This window comes from Ambystoma mexicanum, chromosome 5q (assembly GCF_040938575.1).
Source record: "Ambystoma mexicanum isolate Mex_15411 chromosome 5q, UKY_AmexF1_1, whole genome shotgun sequence".
Classification (NCBI taxonomy): domain Eukaryota; kingdom Metazoa; phylum Chordata; class Amphibia; order Caudata; family Ambystomatidae; genus Ambystoma; species Ambystoma mexicanum.
The window spans coordinates 884,760,936-884,767,576 of NC_090933.1; positions in this window are offsets into that span (position 1 = coordinate 884,760,936).

Genomic DNA, 6,641 nt, shown 5'->3' on the forward strand with positions numbered 1-6,641 from the left:
CCTGCAGAAAGACCAAGGGGTGACCTTGAAGACTGGCAGTGTGGGAGCTATGCAACAATCGATTGAGATTATCAATGTGAGTGTGGGGTTACAAACGGACCCACAAGAAAAACACACGGACGGTTCAACCTGCCTGGCAGCAGGAGTAAATACTGTCCCCACTCTGCCAAATAAGGGGGGCATGAAAGGAGTGGCTTGTTGGCCTTAGTCTGTTGTGTCTTCCACAGGTCCGCCATGGGCTCCAATCTTTTTGAAGAAAAACAACTCCTCTGCACTGTTGAAACCCAATAATGTCAGAGTTGATTCTTCAAGCAAGAAAATAGCTCATATTTTTCTAAAACATCTGCGTATGGAGCTTGAAACGCAATTTGTGGAAATTAAAATTGGACAGGGGAGATATCTGTGCTGCCCGAAAATGCAAATGGGGCCGGGAAAGGCGAATCACTTGTGATACCTGAACCAATAGCAGGTCTTGCACAAAATAATCTGGAGCACAACACTGTGTCCACTGAAAATATTGAGGAAGAAGCTTCTGCATATGCAGTACCGCGATTATGGCTTAAATCAGTGGGGAAAATCCCACAGTATAACTCTTAATGCAGAAGTGCGATCCTGGCACATTTCAAAAGGGTGCCAAACCTCTACCTATTCGAAACAAGAGACATGGAATTTGTAAAATTCTCAGGCACACATAACCCGAACATAGTGGAAGTGGGCCTCACCTCAAGAAAGGCACAGAAGGCCATCTTGAGTGCAACAAATTAACTGGAGAAACATAATTTAATTGTCCTATCCTCAACACCCGCAGAAGTACATTTCGGAAAGGAAAGGGACAAGATCCATCTGAATAGACCATCAACTGAACCAAAGGGAAATCTGAGAGCAACAGAACCTGCCGGAGTGAAAAAGAACTGCAGCCAAGAACCTCATAACAACATGCTTATGCTCCTGCCTGAAATGCTATCTTAAGTGTTGTTGAATTTGGGCCTGGGGTCTCAGCCTCTTTAGGCAGAATAACTTACACCTGATAAGTTGCAACACGCGGGGCCCAAACAAATTTATAGCCAAAAGAATGAAGGATCTTTTATTTGGTAATTCTGACATTATAATCCTCCAGGAAACCTGGTTATTTAATCCCATAGCGATCAATGGTTATTTGGTGTTTACATTACCTGCTCAACAAAAAGCCAAAGGACGACCATCAGGAGGTCTGCTAATGGCATTTAAAAACTTGCTGAGCTGAGAAATAACGTTGATCTTCAATAACAACAAAGGTATCCAAGCCTGCAAATTTATGTTAAGATCTCCTAAACAAGACCTCCAGCTGATAGCAATAAATGTTTATTGGAACCCCGCCTGGATCAATCTTCACGCTTTTCCTTCCATTTTATCAACTCTTTTGGAAAAATCAAACTTAATTATTGGAGCGCGCACGTAATCCTGGCAGGGGACCTGAACACACAATGCATCCAGGTATCAAGGCAAAATTAGGGTTTGAGCTGCGCTGGTATTTCCAAGAAAGGGAAACAGTGGCTGGAATTTATGGATTCATGGGGACTGAAAATGTTGAATGGGGAAGGTCTTCCTCCACATTAGATTATGTTTTCGTGTCAGAAAGCTTGCTCTTGCATAGCATCTCCCTGAAGACCAATCATGAGGGAGGGAGGGAGCGATCACGCTTGGCTAAAGTTATCAGTCCAAGACATCAGTATTGTCCAGGCAGATATACAATCGCAGTATCTATTATTAAGAAAGGGAAGAGCACGCTTATCGAAATACAGAAGAGAAGGGAGAACTTTGAACAACATCTTACTGGCTGTTGCGGTGAGAGAACAGCTGGAAAATTGTGTTCGCCGCAAAATGTGTAAAGTTCATCTGGTCAATTAGCCCTCCTAGTGCAGGGGGATTAGGTAGGGCCACTCAGCATTGCCATACTTTTGACGAGGAAACTTGGCTACAAAATAAAACATGATACCAACACCACCAGGACCATCAACTACCCCAACACCGGATATACCTTTTTTAGGAGACCAACCCGCAGAGGGAAAAAGAAAACAAAGACAAAGGAACAAATAACAGATTCCATAATTCTGAATATCTCCAACAAAATTCTCACTAAAAGTCAGATGGACACATTGGGCCTCATTACGACCCTGGCGGTAAGGGGTTAGCGCCATCGTTAGCTGCGCCGACCCCTTACCGCCAATCACGAGTTCCCTTTCCGCCATGGCGGATTTTACACCTGCTTCTAGCGGGTGTAAAAAACCATGGCGGTAAGGGACCTTGATGTTAATTACGCCACCGTAATTTACGGTGGCGTAATTAACGCCTTCCCCACTCCCATTATGCCCTATGGGGCAAAAATGGGAATGGGGAAGGGTAAATGGGGATTGGGGACTTACCGCCCCGCCGACCTCGGAATGGGGCGGTAAGTCCGCCAACCACCATGGCGTAAACGTAGTTTACGCCATGGTGGTAAAGTCACGGCCCAGGCGGTAACTTACCGCCTGGGTCGTAATGAGGCCCATTGAATTTAGGGATTTCCTTTATTCCCACTAACAACGCCAGTGTCTTTGAGGAAGAAGTTAATCTCTTCAAATTGATCAGAAACATGGAGCTCTTTGATGGTCTACCAGACTTAGGAGGACAAAAACCCAAATCTGACTATTTGGAGATGAAGAATGAAAGTACATTCCACCCTCAGGTCAATCATCCTGTCATTAATCTGTTCAACTTAAAAACCACGAAAGACATCAGACGTCTAAAATACATTAATACTACGAAGATGAACATAAGGAGTCATCAATTAAAACTCATTAAGGAATTATCAGAGGATATCACGGTCACACTTAAACCAGCGGACAAAGGTGGAGCTTTAGTCCTGATGGACACAAACTTTTACAAAGATGGCTGCCTCAGACTTCTACAAGATCAACATACCTACATCGTCCTGGATAATGACCCCATCATGTCTATCAGCACCATGATTAAAGAAACAATAGACAAAGCTCACGACGAAGATTGGATTACTGAGTCCACAAGAGATTTTCTCATTAAAAGATTTCACATTACGCCGGTTTTCTACGCACTTCCTAAGGTGCATAAAAATCTCAGACAGCCGCCCTTTCGACCAATAGTAGCTGGTACCGAAAGGATTTTTCATCCACTTGCCATCTATTTAGATAAGGTTCTTCAACCATTGGTACAAAAAACCACTACCTACTTAAAACATACTGCACATTTCTTACGGTTACTAAGGGAAATAAGAACTGATGAAACAGATCTAATACTATTCACGCTGGATGTGAATAGCTTATATACATCAATACCCCACCAAGCAGGAATAGAGGCCCTGGAATGGTTTCTCCTCAGGCATAATACTACACTCATCAACAAGGTCTTTGCAATAGAACTGATTAGGATCACCCTGTATAACAATCATTTCAGATTTGACAGCAAATATTATCTTCAAATATCCGGTACATCACTGGGTTCTTCGGTAGCCCCATCCTATGCAAATATCTTCATATTTCATTTTGAACACCATCACATTTTGAACAAAGAACCTTGGAAAAGCAAAATCAAATTCTGGAAACGTTTCATAGACGATATCTTCGCATCTGGCAAGGGACCGCCGATGAATTAAAAGAGTTCCTCTCTTACATAAACAACTGCCATGAGAACATCACCTTTACATTAGAAATTGGAACACCTGGAGTACATTTTCTAGACGTACAAGTTGAAAGAAGAGACACAGAATTTTACACGAGAATTTACAGAAAACCAACAGACGTCAATAGTGTCCTACACTTTGGTAGCTTTCACCCACTCCATCTGAAAGACAATCTACCCTTTTCTCAATTTCTTCGGTTGAAAAAAATCACATCAGATCCTACAGAATTACTAACAGAACAAGAAATCATGAAAGACAGATTCAAGAAAAGAGGATTTCCAACGGAAATAATTGACAAAGCATTAGTACGAACTAACGCTATAACCATTGGTTCATGCCAAAGTAGGATTCATGATTACCCACATGACGGGTAATGCCCTGGCTTGGGCCACTCCTTTGATTAATCAACCTGATCCTGTACTACAGAATTATGATGATTTCAAGACTTTACTCCAACAAACCTTTTTGCGTACGGAAAGTACCTTCCTGGCCTCAGAAGATCTCTTGGACATCAGACAGGGCAACACAGACTTACTCTCCTATATTACCACCTTTAAGCAGATAGCCGCCGAAGCTGGCTGGCAGGAACAGGCTCAGTACGCCATTTTTCATCGAGGGCTGAGAGAGGATCTCAAGGACGAGCTGGCACGAATAGATCGCCCTACCTCTTTTTCGGATCTTATAACAGCCACTCTTCGAATTGATTTTCGACTGTCAGAATGGCGGTCTGAAAGAAAGAAGACCAAATTCTTCAGTCACACTCCCCCTGAGACTCAGTCCAAGACCAAGCAAGGAGGAACCAATGCAAATTGGAACAGCTTGAGCCCCACTCACCCCGGAGGAACGTAAGAGGAGACGAGATGGCAATTTGTGTATGTACTGTGGAGCCTCAAATCACTTGCTGCGTGACTGTCCAGATGTCCCACCAAGACGTTCGGGAAACTAGAGCCCTCGGTAAGTGTTAGGACACACTCCCGAGGGGTCATCTCAAGTCCTTATGCTACTCTAGCAGTGTCTTCTTCGAGTACTCCAGAGGATTCCCGGCTTATGGTTCTTACTGTTACCTTAACGTTGGGCAAGACTGAGATTTTAACCCAGGCATTGCTCGATTGCGGCGCTGCCGGCAACTTCATCGACACCTTGTGGGCAGAACAGAAGGGTATCAACCGCCTGGCTAAACAAGAGGACCAGAAGGTAGAGGGAGTTGACAGAGAACCTTTGAGTTCCGGCCTGATCACACACACCACTGAAGAACTAAACCTACGCATTCAGCAGCATTCTGAAATAATCTCATTCGATATTATTCAAGCAGCTCATTTCCCTATCATACTGGGGATAGGGTGGCTCAGAAGACATAACCCTCAGATAGACTGGACTAAGAACATACTGAGCTTTCAATCCGCTTTCTGTAAAGCCGAATGCCTTCCAGAACCAAGGTTCGAGACCGTCCAGACCACCAGTATCTACGACTCCAGACTCATGCACTGCCTTCCTCATCACCTCCAGGAATACGCTGAAGTAGTGACTGAGAAATCTCCTAGCGAACTACCTCCTCACAGACCGGAAGATTGCTGCTTAGACCTTGTCCCAGGAGCATTAGTCCCGTTTTGTAGGATGTTTCCTCTATCACTCAGAGAGAGACACTTCCTCCGGGAATACCTGGATAACAACTTGGCCAATGGACTCATAAGACCAACGAAATCTCAAGCAGGAGCTTCGCTGTTTTTCATCCCCAAGAAGGACTCTCAGGACTTAAGACCCTGTATCGATTACAGGGGTCTGAACAAGGTGACCATTAAAGAGAGATACCCAATGCCTCTCATTTCCGAAATCATTCAAGCTGTTCATGGCGCCACAGTTTTTACCAAGTTGGATCTCCGGAACGCATACCACCTCCTCCGGATCCAAAAGGGGGATGAATGGAAGACAGCGTTCCGGACCCCTTATGGACTATATTACCAGGTGATGCCATTTGGATTGGTAAATGCCCCTTCAGTTTTCCAGCGTTTCATGGACAGAATATTTTCAGATTTTCTGTGCCAGACCACCATTGTCTACCTCGACGATATCCTAGTGTACTCCCGGACTACAGAAGAACATGAAGATCATGTCAAAGAGGTTTTCCAGAGATTAAGAGACAACAGTCTCTCAGTCAAGTTAGAAAAATGCGTGTTTTCTGCAACCTCAATACCGTATCTGGTATACTTCTCAATTCTAGAATAAGTTATGCGACCGATTGGGAATAGAGAGAGCCTTGACGTCCGGGTTCCACCCTCAATCCAATGGACAAACAGAACGCCTCAATGGTACCTTGGAGCAATACCTGCAAGGCTATGTGAACCTTCAACAGGATAATTGGGTCTCTCTACTACCAATGGCAGAGTTCTCTTACAATAACTCTTTTCATTCTACTCTCGGTCCCTTTTTTCTGCAATTACGGCTATCACCCCCAGGCCCTACTGCCAGTCTCTAACATATCTACCAGCTTACCCACTGTAGACTCCACTCTCGCCTTATTGCGAGACGTTCACCTGCAGGCCAAACAAAACCTTAGTGAAGCCCAAAAGAGGTACAAAATTCAGGCCGACAAACATCGCAACCTGGTCCCTAGATGGGAGGTGGGTTCTCGTGTCATGTTATCCACGAGATACTTACCTCGATGGGCACACCCTTCCAAGCTTTCCCCTAGATATCTGGGTCCGTACGAAATTACACAAGTTATCAACCCGGTTGCCTTTAGATTAAAATTACCCAAAGGCCTGTACAGAGTCCACCCAGTGTTTCATGCTTCTCAACTTAAATGTTTTCATGAAGACACTTGGTCTCGTCAGCCCAAAACAACCCTTTTGCCTGCAAATTCTACCCAGGAGGAATTTGAGGTTGCCCAAATCTGTGATTCCCGTTATCGTAGGGGTAGGTTGGAATACCTGGTACGTTGGAAGGGTTATCACTGGTCCGAAAATTCATG